The following is a 13,568-nucleotide window of genomic DNA, read 5'->3' on the forward strand; positions in this document are numbered from 1 at the left end:
CTCGAACCCCAAAAGCTCAGTGTGAAGGGCTCTATTTTTTTTTTTTTTTTTTTAAGTATTATCTTTTTTGCCCTTTATGTGCTTTCTGGGACCACAAGGGAGCCCTCAAGGGATCCCCTGCGGTCCTTATTTATTTATTTATCGCATTTTTTTCTTTTAAAATGTGCTTTAAAAAAAATAAAAAGCCCTTACAGGCAATGTAAAGAGTGCAAGAGCAATGGCATAGTAAAGGATTTTGAGGTGCCAGGAAAGCGAGAGAGGAAACCCATTACTAAATTGCAACTTGAGTCACGTAATGTATTGTCTGCTGTGTCCCTGCCAGAGGAACTATGTGGGCAGCACTATACATGCAGCAAAAAAGAGGATATTGGAGCACAAGGATACCATCAATAGGGCTGACGTGACACATCCAGTGGCTAGACACTTTCAAACAGACCATGACTGTAACAGCGGTCTACTGCAGTTCTTTTGTATTGATCAGGTCTCTATGGATGACAGAGTGGGGAACCTGAGATGATTAGAGTCACGATACATTATTGAACTACAGACCAAGGTGCCTGGAGGCTTGAATAGTTATGAGAAACTGTGGACACACATCGGTTAACAATGTCTGGTGGGGTGTTGTGTTAGGAAACTGGCTGTGTTAGAGGGCATTGGAATATGATGTATTGGATGATCCATGTTTTTTTGGGGGGGGGATCTGTTCATCCAGGGCGGGAGTAGAGTGGTTTCGCAGATGAGAGACTTTGCACTGTCGCCCATTCAAGGCATTATAATATGGTCCCAAATAGGTTTGATATACGTACTAAAACGCATGGGATTGTTTGCATTGGCAAACTGGATTAACGCAAACAATATTATTCACCAGAAAGTAGACTCCTCAGGAGGACCATGGGTAGCTTTGACACACATTATGGGGAACACAGCATTGTGTATAGCATGAAGCTGGAGCATAATGCACACGTTGTAAAGATGAGGAGATTTGAATGAAGGGATTGCTCATTGATTTATTTATTGTTGTTTTATGTGATTGGTTTGATCAATATTGGTTATGATAGTAACATTGTGTTTTCTAATGAATTGGTTAAATTGCGATTAGAGAGAGAAAGCTTGTATCACAGGCAAACAAGTGGTGCACTTTAAAGATGTCCACCACACTCCCAGGAGGAGCTGTTAAGGACTATGTACGAAGAGTGGTTTATTTATGATGATTATTTTTGCTGTTGCCCATTGAAATGTCATCATGTGGATTACAATGGTGAATTGCAGCCGATCTTAACATTGACGAAGGTGCTTTGCCGAAATGCTTGTCAAGACCTTGTTATTTGAGTTGGCTATTGAATAATAAAAAAATTAATTTCAGTCTCTGAGAGTGCACGAGTCTTTGGTGAGTCTGTAATATATATATATATATATATATATATACACATATATATATATATATATATATATCTCTCCAAAACAGAGCAAAATGGTGAAGCCCAGTTCCAAACAATATCGTGTTTATTTCGTTCATAGTAAGGTGGCAACCTATATGTCATGCGACATTAGTGTCTCAGTACTTGAGTTCCCATACTGCACCTATATTATCACCATTTTCTATGTTCTGTGGTTTAAATCAAATATTGCTCAAATGTCATCATTTCACCACAATAAAATCTACTGTTCATATAGAATTAAGGTGCATAGAATCTGGAATAAAGTGATCAGATGCAAAAATAATGAGTAATTTCAAAGTCTGGCAACCCTCATTTCATCACTGCTGCTGCCACCAGAATATATTTAACGTCTCTGACACTTGGAAATCCGGAAAAGTGAAGAAGAAAATCCCTCTATCTTCTCCTTTTTTCACCTTTGTGTACATAAATCACAGGTTAAATCCTTTATCTGGTACGAAGGCAAGTGGGTCATGCTCCCCCATTAATATCCATACTGCAACAACCTCCATCGATGGGGGCGCCCAACCCTGCAGGGCAGCTTCACAACAGGTACGGAGAATCCTGTTACTTAAATCCAAAACAGAGCCAAATTATCAAGCCCAGTTACAAACAACCTTGTGTTTATTTATTTCATAGAAGGTGGCACCAGAATTATGATTGTCCTGCCTGGCGTGTTTCGCCAACAAATGCCTTGTTCACAGAAGAGCAGTTGCAAACAGTCACAGGTGCTTTTATTCTCTATATGTCACGTGACTTAGTGTCTCAGTACTTCAGTTCCCATACTGCACCAATATCATCACTATTTTCTTCGTTCTGTTGTTTAAATCAAATATTGCTTAAATGGCATCATTTCACCACAATAAAATCTACTGTCGATATAGAATTAAGGTGCATAGAATCTGGAATAAAGTGATTCCGTGCAAAAATAATGAGTAATTTCAAAGTCGAGCAACCCTCACATCACGGCTGGCTGCGGTCCCGTCGGCATCCCCTTTCCCGTCGAAGCGGACGGTGTTTCTTGGTGGAGACGGCGGTTCGAATGCAGTCTTTCGTATGTGGGACTGCCAACATATAATTAAGGCAGATGGACTGTCACAGCAGCACATGGGTTTACAGTTAAAAAGTCGAAGGTGGGACTGTTACCGCCAACATCTAAATCAGGCCCTATGTTTTTTTCCCAGTCTTTTATTATCTATTTCTAATGTTGCTAAAATAAAGTTTGTTTGGGTAGCTATACATTCCTATTAGTTAAGCCAGCCTTTACCAGTGCTTTAAAACAAATTAAATGTTGTGGGAGAAGGGCTGTGGAGAGATGAGGGGCACTTTTGCCCGGTGGTAGTGAGGGAATCTGTGGAGGAGCTCAAGAAGGGGTGGGTGCCACAATGATTGTTGCATCGGGCGCTACACCAGCGATTAAGCCACCCCAGTCTGCATTTTAAAATTCTGAGAAGTAGAGTCCTTCCCCTTCCTTCAAGCTGGAAGCACAGCAGGGTAGCAAAATATACAGCTCATTGGCTAGTAGTTATTGTGGTAAAATGTCAAAAGTGGACTCAATTCAGCAGCTACAGTATCAGATGTCTGAATTACTTTGATGTTTGACCACTGCCCATTCATCTTCACAGTAGTGTAGCAGCCAAGGAAATGGATCCTTTGACTGCTGTTTTAGGTAATAAAATACAGTCATTACTAGGGTTCTAGAAGGCCTTTTAGCCTCTGGATCCTGGTGCCACTGCTGCATCAATGGCGGCCACGCTCCTGCATCTTCGTGGCCCAACCAGCCCTGTTTATGCAGCTCCCTTAGCACAAATCCTAGAGCGCACCTGTTGCCAATGCTTGTTCGTCTTTGTCTTTCCACTTGTTTCCCGTTTGTGAGTTTCTCCCTCTCCCTTTCTTAATCTCTGTCAATAGCCGATGCAGAAAAATAAGTGCCGGTGGTCCCCACCAGTAACCATCAGCTCAAATTAAGCATTGCTCCTGTGTTCATTGCAGTACCTCTGGCGCTGTAACACGGGCCACGTTGTGCACGATGGATTTGACTTAAAAACTACAGAAAAGTGCATTGTGGGATACGTAACAGGAAGTTCTTACCAGGAAGTTTCAATCTGTGCTGAGCAACCGGGTCGCGCAGAAGGTAGCAGGCTGCTGGTGAGTACAGCAGAGATGCTGGCCGTAAGGAAGGAGCGTGTGGACAACTGAAGTCGGGTGGGCGGTAACTAAAGGAAAGGAAGTTCATTTGTACGCTTGCTTAAGCGGAAAGGTTTTCTGTACTCCTTTCCATTCAAAACACGCTCTAGGTCAGCAGTCTGTTAACAGCAAAGTGTGAGCGGAAGCGTTTGGAGCATTCGTATCGCCTCATAATTGCCGTACCGACATCGTCACCAAAATAACAAAAAGAAAGCCCTGTTCCCATTGAGGTGATTTTGTTGAGGAAAACATTATTATGGCGCTTGGTAAGATAACACAATTCACCACAGAAGGATAGTAAAAGAAGTAATTAAAGCCTTGCGCTGGAAAGGGTACTGTAGTAGGTGTTCAGCTACTAAGCTATATCACCAGAAAACGTAGGTGAATCTGAAGGAAAACATTGTTCCCGTGTCCCTTTCTCCCTTCCCCATTGCACCTTCAGCAGACCCTCCCTCCCAGTCATACTTTTATTGCATCCTCGTTTGCACTTTCACGAAGTGGTAGTATAGAGTTCGTCTCTTACTAGAATATTATAAGGAGCTGCTAGATATGGGTAATGCTTATTTGTAGTGCAGTGAATGAAGGATTTTCTCAGTACTTGAACCAGCGTTTGTGCTTCTGGCAGCAATTGAGGCTGATAGCTTAGAGTCACAGGGCAGAAGGGTCGGACTTGCCTACAGGGCAATCGGTCAGAAACCGATGGGCTTGTCTGACAAGTCAGTATGTGGGTCGGTTTGGTTGTTTGACAGCCGATTTTATGGTCTGCTGGGCTGGTTTGGTACTCTTGATTTCTGTGATATTAGAACAAACATTGCCTCCTGCCAGCTGAAATCCATGCAGTCTTCCACACCTTGCAAAACACTAAAACAGCGTGTCTTTACAAGTTCAAAACTGCCCCAGTTTGAAAACCTGGGCCTCTGTTTTAGCGTTGGAGTTCACCAATGAGGGCTACTTTTATTTTTGTCTGGACCTGTTTTCTGTCCCAGTCCTACCCTACTTGACTGAAGCACATTTGTACAACTGTCTGTTACGTCATGGAATAGGGCTGTACGCTGCAGGGTAGGATTTATATGCGTTGTGTTTTGGTGCCGAGCCTGAATGCAACATGTATAACAGATCAACATTGAGGTGCACTGACAGAATTATGTGCATCTATTTCTTGTAATAAAATGGGAAATCAAGGTGTGCCATTGATTAGGACAGCTGTATAGTGCCAATACTGTGTGTATGACCATAAATAGCAATAAAGTAAGCGTGCGCCTGTGTGTGGGGTGGGGTGATGTGCTGAAAATAATGATCTAGGTGCATCGCCACATATGCTTTTGAGCCTCATTGCTGGAATATCCAAATATGCATCGTGCCAGAGACGTTTAAGGCATGGCCAAAATGGGCAATTTCCTCGGGCCCCATCTTTATAGGGATCTCGGAAACAGGATCTCTCTCTCTACACCACTTTAGTATATTTCTTCATCTTAATCTCTTCCCCTCTGTAGTGTAATCATAGGTATTTTTGGGACTCTGACAAAAAATAAGTTGTTTTTGTGCCATTCCTTTTCTGAAAGTTTAACATGCTTTAATATTGTTGGACATTACACTAACATCAGTTACCACAACAGTAGTAATACTGACAATTATTCAAAACAGGGGGCCTCAAAATATGACTTGCCCAGGGCCCCGAAAATACTTAAGATTGAGGTGCCCTTCAGAGCCTTTTAGGGCTCAATGGAAACAATGAATGGTGTAGGATGTGATCTAGGGGCACTGGCAGAGCTGGTGTATACTCCATTGCGGGGATAGCAAGTGGTGCCGCAGTCTAGGATTGTCTTCAACAATGCTGCAGTTATTCCTTTTTCGGAAACAGCTGTCTGTGGATTCAGTACTGCAATGGTGGCGCTACACATCTGTAACAAGGTGTACTGACATAACTGAATGTGTGCTGTTGCCGTTATAACGGCAGCAATGGGTTGCCGTGGGAGACCATAATGCAGGTATCAAGTATTGCAGGAGGTTCTGCAGTGTAGACTGAGGTTTCTTTACAGACTTGTGTAGGAGTCGTCAGGCTGTAATGCCAGTGAATGCAATAGTATTGGGCATGGTGTATCGTTGAAGAATTGGGACACGTTGTGAGTCAGGCTAGAGGAGCACTAACAGCTCTGTGTCTTGGGTTTGTGTGCTGAAATAACGGGGGATGTGGCAGTATAGGGCTTTGGAAGAGCTGTCACAGTGTCCCTGTACGCCAGCATTTTTTTTGACCTTCCTCATTAAAGTGTACTTATGGTGATGGGGTGCGTGTGTATGTGTCACTGCTAAATATCAGGTGTTCCTGAATAACAGGGTAAAAGTGCATTGGCAGAACTGTGTTTGTCTTAGTTAAACAATGGGGAAAGCTGCATGCAAGGCGTGAGATGCCCTAGCAGAGGTGTGTGTGCGCGTGCGCGCCTCAGTATTTTAATAGTCCTTTATTCTATAAGTTGGAATTGAGGTGCATTGGCTGAGGTACTGCAAGTCCAGTACTGGAATAGCAAGAAGTGTTGATAGGATCAAGGTTCATGTCCAGAGCTGGATTTGGGGCCCGGGCTAATGTAGCAGAGCATGTTGCACAGCAGTATTTAAGTGTATTGCATTTACAGAGCTAAGTCTGCAGCATCTTTCTGGGATATCTGGGGTGCTGCAGACCAAGAGGTAGAATGCAAATCAAGATTGCGATGCCTGGGCAGAGCTCTCATGGTTTTACTCCTAGCAGCCATCTGTGTTTTGTGGGTAAAGGTTCGAGTGAATTGACTGAGTTGTTTGTCGGTTCTGGAATTGCGGTGGTGTTGCAAATCAGAATTGAGAGGAATTGCCAGAGCGTGTCATCACCGGAGTTGCATGGGCATTGTCACAGAGGGGGAGATTATTCCAAATGCTGGCAAATTAACGCCACTGTCATATTGCTTTGCTGCGCTTTTCCACATGCCTTTGGTTTTCGCCTTGGAAAACAAGAGGTACAAGGCTTACCATTTGGTGGCACCTACCTTTTCAGCCCAGATGCACAATAGGTTTTAGAACAAGTAAAAAACAACTCACATTGCTAAATGTATGGGTGGTCCACAGTTACCCTGGTTATTCCCAGGCAGCTAACAACCTTAGTCAGGCACCCCTTCCAACAGGCAGGTTTAGCATCCAACACATCCCTTTCCCCAACAAGGTCAGCAACAGCACAGTACGCAACATCAGTCCTTTCAAAGAGGTAGGTTTAATGGACGCAATAAGGGGAGTGGCAGAGACTTCAACTCCAGATGAGATTTCACTCCTGCCAAAAAGAATGCTGTGTACCTTCTACCCAATCACGAAACGCATGTAATGGGAAGGCTGTGGGGTTTCCACTAGGTTTGGAGGAAAGTAAGAGTACACAAATGGCTGTCGTCAACAATGCTGAAGTTATTCCTTTGAGTTCACATTCTTTCCTTCAAATATACATCCACGTGGGGCGTGGCCAATGTTAGCGCTTCATAACTTAATAGGTAAACTTACAAGGGGGCGCAAATAGGTCGATGAACCTTTTGACTTATTTAGGAAGTTCTTACCATAGCTCCAGTACATACTCAATAATCAATTTACAATAATCAACAATCATTATTATTCAGTATAATGAATGGAGTCATTAAATGTCATGCACCATGACCTCTCAGTCATGAATAACCACATCTTAGTAAAGTTTAGTACTTTTTATTTCCCTTATATTAACAAATCTAAAGTCATGTAGATGAATCTCAATATCAAATGAAACGCATATATGAACAATACTGGTTGTCCGAAGTGGCGAAAGAAACACAATCAAATCAAAGCTTGAATCACAACACATTCTAGTGCCACAATGTAAATCAATAGCAGAATCAGTTGCAATAAAGAAATGACATACATAGAATTCAGCAAGATAACTCCTCAAACATTTGTCCCCGAAATTCGATTCACTTAATTGAATACCCTCAACTAACGTCAGATTAGCATCAGTATGTTGGGCTTCATGCAAAACAATTCAGAACACAAATTTAGAAAAACATCTAGCTATGGATCTAACAAAACAGCGCAGTTGGTACCTAGAAAGAAAAGGCATAAAATGCATAACAGTCACATTTCGTCATATCTACCTACCCACGGTATGGGTCAGCAAGCAGAATCAGTCTTCATCCTCAGGTCATCAATCGATCAGCAAAACATCAGGCTCTCAGACAGTATGAGCCCAATGACAGAATCTCGAATCACTTCTAAAGTCTTTTCTTTTCTCTCTATCACATCTCAAATTGGCATAAAGTCTGAGGTCTTTACCCTCTGTCGCGTTGTTATATCAAAGTCACCTTAACTATCCCCTAGCTCCCTATTGGTCAGTTAATCGTACGTTTATACTCTACCCAATAATATTTCTATACCAAATCTATGAATTCTAATATTTCACTCTTCTGATGAAGTTGATTGGTTCACTTTACGATGTCCTCATCATTCGGCTCTTCAGGTAACAATATCGTTGCATCTTCAGCTCCAGTCAGTGTCTTCATTGTTCTCATCCTGGGAAAGTACATCTCACACATCAATTGTTACACTGCTAGGAACATCATCTCCTGTTAGTCAGTTCTCATGAAAAGCTTCTGTTAAGCGCATTTAACAAGACAATGGGCATTTCACAGTTTAGTTCACTCTGTCAGCATTTTCTATTAACTGCTAAGGAATACAGCTTTTACATAAGGCCTGACAAAACTAGGCCAAGACGCTTGCTAAATTAAGGCCTACAATTAATAAGCTATAGCATACTACATAACCCTTAAAAAGACATACTGCTATATTAATCTAGTACAATTGCAATATTTCATAAGTATTAATCATCAACTGGTACAGTTCGTGAACACTGGTGGACATTCTTCGAGGTCACATTTTCAAACGCATGCATTCTTTTTCTCTACGTTATTGAATTTCTACATAATTCATTTATTCAAATTACATAAACACTCATTATTAATTTCTAATTAAAACACCTGCTCTAGAAATCCCTCCTCTGATGACTAAATGTGTCATCACACTAATTTCCACCCACAACGTTTATAATTCAATTTCTTCAAAATGTTGTCTTCTCCTTGAATCTTCCCTGTAAATTCTTTCCCTTTTCTTTTCTTCCCTTCTCTTATTATTCTTAGAACTTTTCAATTGTATTCTTTTGCATAATTTACATAATCCCCATATCCCAATTATATAAACCACAACAATTAATATTCCCTGTAATATTTTCAATAGCACCCCATTCCAAATGTTGCTGAGCCAATTTCCTACTGAAGCAAATCCTTTGCCAACTTTTTCCCAAACACCTGGTTCTTTCAGTTATTTCAAATCAGGACTTGCATTTGTCAGATTACTAGGTAAGGGCCAGATGTAGGAAGCCTTTTGCGCCTCACAAACTGTGAAAAACGCAGTTTGCGACAGGCAAAAGGCTTAACGCGATGCACAACCTCAAATTGTGAGTCGGTTCCGACTCGCAATTTGAGGTTGTGACTCGCAAATAAGAAGGGGTGTTCCTTTCCTATTTGCGACCGCATCGCCATGCTGAGTTGGTTTGTGACCGCGAATGCGGTCGCAAACCAACTCGCAGTTACCATCCACTTGAAGTGGATGGTAACACATTCGCAAAAGGGAAGGGGTCCCCATGGGACCCTTTCCCCTTTGTGAATGCCCCCAATTTTTTTTTTCAGAGCAGGCAGGGACCACTGCCTACTCTGAAAAAAACGAAACAAAATGGTTTCGGAATTTTTTTCGTTTTGCAGCTCGTTTTCCTTTAAGGAAAACGGGCTGCAAAAAGAAAAAAAAACTGCTTTATTTAAAAGCAGTCACAGACATGGTGGTCTGCTGTCTCCAGCAGGCCACCATCCCTGTGAATGCATGGGGTCGCAAACTGCGACCCACCTCATTAATATTCATGAGGTGGGTCTTTGCGACCCAATAGCGAGTCGCAGAAGGTGTCTGAGACACCTTTCTGCATAACATTTTGCGAGATGCAAATTGCGAGTCGCTATTATTTGCAATTTGCAACTCGCAAAATGTTTTTTTTGCTACATCTGGCCCTAAGTCTCTTATCTCTTAACTATTATCTGGAATATATGAACAACAATACCTAGAGTTAATCATTCTACATACTCCGCCATCCTTCACTAAAAGAATGTTTAAAGCAAGACGATTTTAAAGGGTCATAGCTCTATCCGCAGCTAATTCAGTATCTATCAGTATAGCCCCTGAAAAATTTGTCAGCATGTTATCCAAAATAGTAGACAACTTTCGAATCTTAATCAAATTCAGGATGACTCCTAATAAAGGAATCACCGCACCAAATATGTCTCCCACTATCGCTGAAGAGGACTCCCTCCTCTGTCTCTTATGATGTAATTCAGTCTATTTCGGAAGCCTTTTCAAATCCTCCATCTGGTAAATCTCTGGGAAAACTACCCCCAAATAACATGTCCCATACCATCCTCTTGGAAGACGGTAATAAGCATTAAGTCCACAAATATAATATATCCCTGGAATTGCAGGGTCTCGCCCATTCAACATAAATGTCCATTTACTCTGAAACAAAAAACACATGCCTGCGTTTACTCGTACCCACAAATAAAGTGTCAGTGCGCGACTTAGGCCTATATATACAAAGCTTCCCTACGTGTAGTGCATATAAAGCTAATTTCCCTTGCGTTTTAATCGCACTGTAAGAATAATCATTCTTGTACGTCCTTTTCTTTAAGGCTTTTTCTCATTTCTCTTTTAGCGCCTTTCTCCTGTCATCAGTATGATCTAAGAAGCTCTTCTCTAAAGGTGTAAGCAAGCATGTCAGGTTATTCTTATGCGCATAGGCTGTGCCAAAAGTCAATGTAGGTTCAAAGACTCCTCTAACTAATACTATGTCATTATCCTTAGCTTTTTTTACTCAAATATCTAATTATGGGAACAAACGAAAACACAAGATCATGATTAGAGTAAAAGTACTGAATATACTCCTGGTTATAAAACCTTGTTAGTAACAGACTACAACTTATCCCATATGTTAACGGCAAGCGTTAATATGTGGCTCCTTCCTCGACTGATAAAGGAATCTGCATACACACAAAACAATTCTTCACATCCATTGGATCAACATACTCACTCGATAAGCGATAGAAAACATTAGAAGAAATTTTTTCCTGTGCATTAGTATAATCATGCAAATATTTCTCATCTAACTTAAACTTCTCTAATGCCGTTTCAAAAGTGGAAGTTTGGTTGGCTCCTTTCGCATCAAGAACGGACTTACCCACAATCCATACTATAAACAATATCCCACACATAATTGCCAATCCAATGCTCATATATTTACAGCGCCTAGCATCTCTAACCTGCTTACCTGAGTCAGCCATGATCTGTAAAGAATCAGAAAGCAGAAGGAATTTAGAAAGCTTGCAGCAAAAATAAAAAAATAGACAATTCTTCTTTCAGCAGTTCAGTTTCACTTCCAGGAGCCCTTCTTCCTTGTCAAAATCAGTTAGCAGCTTTGTCAAAATCAGGTTATCAAATGTCTTTGCCGGTTACTTTCAACAGTTTCTTTCTAAAAAATATTTCTCTCAGATTGTTTCAATAGTTCAGTTCATCAACCTTCTTCATGTCACCTCAAAATATTGACTTGGAACTTCCCTGTCAAAACAAAAAGACATAAACTCTTGCTGCCATTCGTTTGTAGTTGCATAGCCCATTCAGGACCTGCGTACCTTCGACTTGCGATTCTCTGTCTCTTCAACTTTAGATCACCATTCAACTCTCCTTCACTTAATTCTTCTTTTCTCGTTGTATCTACTTCTTCCGCTATAGTTGGTTCGACAACCATCTCTTTCTTTTTCTTGACTTGCAATTTTGGCCACTTCTCTCCTTTCAGTGAGCATTCTGTCAGTAATCTCTTCAAGATTGAACTTTAAGCCTTTTCTTTCTCTGTGGTGTTTCCTCTTGACGGACCTGCAACCGGTTCAGGAGGAGTCAGATCACTTTGACTTTGATCCACCTCAACTCCTTCCCCTCCTAGGTCTAGCAATTGCTCTGCTTGTTTCTCAGAATCGTCTGATTCTGGGAAAGCCCTTCTCTGATCATGCTCTCCTGCTGCTCCAGTTGGGATAGGTCCTCCGATACTTTCCTTGAGGTTTTTACCCTTGTCTCTCACAGGAGTAACTGAACCGTCCTCAGTGAGCTCCGATCGGGTCTCAGTTCCTCTTCGTTCTCCTTCCTGCTCTGAGATTTGTCTCACTGTTGTTGGTACTCTCAACAACGCTTCTTCATGATCCAGTGGACATGCCACTTTCTTCGTGTGACTTGCGTGAATCCAGTTCGGGATCCCAGCACACTTCACAGCTGTCGTAGTTGTCAGGACCACTTGATACGGTCCCTTCCAACGAGGCTCCAAACACGTCTTTCTCACATGCTTTCGGACGACAAACCAATCTCCAGCTCTCATGTTGTGCCCTGGGTACTGGATCGGTGGCAGTGTGGTGGCCCCCACCTGCTGAGAAAAAGTGCAGACTACATCAGCCAGACCCTTGCAGTAATCCAACACCATATCATTTGTAAGGTTGACACATGCATTTGCTGGCACCGCTGGTAATCTCATTGCTCTGCCCATGAGACGACAGTCCTGTCAGGTGTGTTTCTCATTGACATCAACACTAAAGGCAATGCATCGGGCCATTTCAAATTCGTAGCTGCACACATCTTTGCAATTCTTGACCTCAAGGTACCATTCATCTGCTCCACTAGTCCTGATGCTTCAGGGCGGTAACTGCAATGCAACTTCTGCTCAATGTTCAATGCTGCACACAATAATTTAATCACCTCGTTATTGAAGTGACTTCCCCTATCTGATCCTAAAGAGATCGGAAACCCGAAACGCGGTATCAGTTCCCTAAGTAGCAGTTTCGCTAGATTGTAACTATCAATTGAGCATAAACATGATGCGCTCTAGTAAGAGCGACCAGTTCCGCTATCTGGGCAGTATACACTCCTTGAAGCCAGGAAGCTTCCAAGGTACCTGTAATCGTGCACACGGCATATCCTCCTCTCAGTGTCCCTGTATTATCTCTCAAACAAGAACCATCGACAAAGATAATTTGGTCATTTTCTTGGGTATCTCAAATGTCAGGTCTCAGTTTTGTGCATAACTCAGTTACTTCGAGACAATCATGTTCAACATCTTCCTTTTTCTTAATTTCAGTATTTTCACTTGGAAGTAAAGTTGCTGGGTTCAGCACTGTACATCTTTTCAGTGTCACGTTTGGTGATCCCAGAATACTCGTCTCATACCCAAGTCAACCTAGCACCAGTCAAGTATTGGGTTTTCATCCTTGTCAGTAAAATCTCAATTGAGTGAGGGACCATTACAGTCAGGGGATATTCCATCAACAGACCTTCACACTATAAAAGACTCTGACCAACTGTGGCAACTGCACGCAAACAACCTGGTAAGGCAGCTGCAACTGGGTCCAAAGTAGCTGAAAAATATGCTACTGGGGGATGAGCACCTCGATGGGCCTGGGTCAAGACGGACAATGAACATGCATCACACTCATGACAAAACAATGTGAAAGGCTTTGTGTAATCAGGCATACCCAATGCTGGAGATCTGCACAAACACTCTCTCAGCTCAGTGAACGCTCTCATCTCATCCTGATCTAACACTATGGGGTCTGTGACTTCCTTATGAGTCAGCTTCTGCAGTGGTCTTGAAATTTCTGGAAAAATTCGGGATCCATTGGTGACAATAACCCACCATCCCTAAAAACATCCTGACATCTCCCTGTGTAGTCGGGGGACTTATCTGCAGTATCATTGTAATCCTTTCTCTGGATATTTTCCTCTACCTTTTCTCAATCTGGTGACCCAAATATTTCGTTACCTTCTGACAGTACCGCAATTTCA

The 13,568-nt window shown here is 42.0% G+C and overlaps 1 protein-coding gene across 1 annotated transcript in view; it reads left to right on the forward strand.

Annotated features, from left to right (window-relative positions):
• Positions 1-3,504: 3,504 nt before the first annotated feature.
• Positions 3,505-13,568, forward strand: part of SAC3D1 (SAC3 domain containing 1) — a 44,452-nt gene continuing 34,388 nt past the window's right edge. Inside the window, exon 1 of the mRNA XM_069207100.1 lies at positions 3,505-3,584. The gene's annotated coding sequence lies outside the window, so the exon portion shown is untranslated. The remainder of the gene's footprint in view (positions 3,585-13,568) is intronic.

The sequence above is a fragment of the Pleurodeles waltl genome, chromosome 9, assembly GCF_031143425.1.
Source record: "Pleurodeles waltl isolate 20211129_DDA chromosome 9, aPleWal1.hap1.20221129, whole genome shotgun sequence".
NCBI classification, from domain to species: Eukaryota; Metazoa; Chordata; class Amphibia; order Caudata; family Salamandridae; genus Pleurodeles; species Pleurodeles waltl.